Raw genomic sequence first — 2,500 nt, 5'->3', positions numbered from 1 at the left:
TTAATGAGCCATTCGCGGTTTCACCTTAATGCGGCTTGTACTGAGACATGCATGGCTTAATCTTTGAGACAAGCATATGACTACTGGCAGGATCAACCAGGGAGCTGCGTCAACTAGAGCTGAGCAGCCGGCCGCCCGGGAGTGTGTCCCGGGGGCCCGCGCGAACACGCAAGCGTCCGCTCAATCATTCTGCAAACAGGAGGAGGCTGAGCTCCCCTGCACAATACACCTCGAAACCCTCTCAGGTCCCGGCGGCGCGCAGCGCCGTCCCAAGTACTTGGTCGGGTTCGAGAGAGGCGCAATCGCCCGGAGTTAGGCGAGTAGACGCTTTCGGTGCGACCACCCGTGCTCCCAACTGAGCTTGCCGCTGCCGACAGAGGCCCGGGAGCGTGCTGTCGTGGCATTGCCGGCGGGAGACAACACGCGCCACCTACGGTGACCGGCAGCTCCAACGCAGCGCCACAGAAGGACAAAAGCCCCACTTGGGTGCCGAAGCGAACTCTCCCAGCACAGCGCACGCGCCAACACATCCGCACAGCTGCGATACAAACCACCAGCGAGAACCGCTGGGGCGACCGAGCAGCAGACGGCGTCGCGGCGCGACGCCGCGGGCGGCGGCGCATCCTCAACGCACACAGTCCTCAATCGGACCAGCACACTGAAGATGTCCACCGCGCTTCGCACCGGGCCCGCGAGGACCTACTTTGGCCGCACGGCGCCGCGCGCAGGGTGCGCCGGGCGCGCAGCTGCGACGCCTGCCGCGTCCGTCGGCCGGCGCGCCTGCCACTGGCCGCCCCCACCAGCCGGCTGTAGCGCGTGCGCCCACGCACCGCGCGGCCAGCACGCCGGGAGGCGCCCCCTCACCGGCCGGGGACGGTCCCACCCAGCCACCGCCGCGTATCGCTTCACACCCAGATGCCGTTCAGTTTCGTACGTCGGCATGGTGGGTATCGCTGGAACAACCGGTTAGTACCTCAACCTATCGTCGCCATCACCGATTCACCCCTAGCGAGAACAACCGCACCACAACAGGTTACCATTTGTTCATTTGCGTAACTTCACCAGAAAACGCAGGCGTCCATCGCCATTTGCAACTTCAACGATTATTGCATGCCTGTGTCAGGTGTCACGCCACACTACGTCTGCCCACATACACGCAACAAAATGTGCACGCCTAGACAATACGTGGAAGGTGGCCCCCGTACGTATGCGATGTCCATTGCTCGAACGACTGTCAACCGGCCTCTGTAGCATGTCGCAGATATGGAACGCGGTGCACCATGCCATCACGGTGTGAGGAGAGACGACTAGGTCCGAATACATCAACAGACAGCTCATGCTGATCGCCATCCACGGCGTCCGTTCCTCCCACACGTCTCTATGGCGTACCACACTGCAATCCAGCTCTCATAGGGAGACGACACGTAGCTGCGTGCACAATATTTGCACTGTATGGTCCGCCGTTTTTGGGCGCAGTCGTTGTGCGGTCACACATGTGCCACGATGTATCATTCAGTACATAAGGACGAATGTGCAGTACAGATTTGTGGTTCACGCGTACGACATCAGCGGACAGTTGACACAGGCCGCACCACAACGTAGCCTGAGTACGTCGCATGCGAAGGGCATTGAACATGCAAACTTCTCACCAACCAGCTTGCGAAGGCAGGGGGCAAGGTGGGGACGTGGGGAGGGGCGGCATGTACGTCCTGCTGCCATCCACATTACAGTGTACAGCAGGAGCATGTGGAAAGTGAGCAAGACTTGCAAGGTGTTTAACATGAAGCGATACACAGGGGTGCGGGCAGTGCGAGTAGCGAACTATATTGCGAGGGTTGCGGGTGGGCAACACTACAGTAATTGAACGAGTCGTATAACAATTACAGAGCAGGTTTAGGCGACAACGTGGGTTACGTTAAGGCGACAACATGGGTTAGGTTAAGGCACAACATGGGTTAGGTTAAGGCACAACATGGGTTAGGTTAAGGCACAACATGGGGTTAGGTTAAGGCACAACATGGGTTAGGTTAAGGCACAACATGGGTTAGGTTAAGGCACAACATGGGTTAGGTTAAGGCACAACATGGGTTAGGTTAAGCACAACATGGGTTAGGTTGAGGCACAACATGGGTTAGGTTAAGGCACAACATGGGTTAGGTTGAGGCACAACATGGGTTAGGTTGAGGCACAACATGGGTTAGGTTGAGGCACAACATGGGTTAGGTTAAGGTACAACATGGGTTAGGTTAAGGTACAACATGGGTTAGGTTAAGGTACAACATGGGTTAGGTTAAGGTACAACATGGGTTAGGTTAAGGTACAACATGGGTTAGGTTAAGGTACAACATAGGTTAGGTTAAGGTACAACATAGGTTAGGTTAAGGTACAACATAGGTTAGGTTAAGGTACAACATAGGTTAGGTTAAGGTACAACATAGGTTAGGTTAAGGTACAACATAGGTTAGGTTAAGGTACAACATAGGTTAGGTTAGGTTAGGTT

General features: G+C 56.1%; 1 non-coding gene across 1 annotated transcript in view; it reads right to left on the bottom strand.

Moving 5' to 3' along the window:
* The window catches only part of LOC124733136, a 1,912-nt gene extending 1,809 nt beyond the window's left edge, over window positions 1-103 (bottom strand). The window contains exon 1 of the ribosomal RNA XR_007008932.1: window positions 1-103. This exon is cut by the window's left edge and continues 1,809 nt beyond it. This is a non-coding gene — a ribosomal RNA (small subunit ribosomal RNA).
* Between the last annotated feature and the right edge of the window lie 2,397 nt (window positions 104-2,500).

This window comes from Schistocerca piceifrons, unplaced genomic scaffold (assembly GCF_021461385.2).
Source record: "Schistocerca piceifrons isolate TAMUIC-IGC-003096 unplaced genomic scaffold, iqSchPice1.1 HiC_scaffold_1382, whole genome shotgun sequence".
Classification (NCBI taxonomy): Eukaryota; Metazoa; Arthropoda; class Insecta; order Orthoptera; family Acrididae; genus Schistocerca; species Schistocerca piceifrons.
The sequence above is the reverse complement of the archived record's forward strand: the minus strand, read 5'-3'. Positions and strand labels throughout refer to the sequence as shown.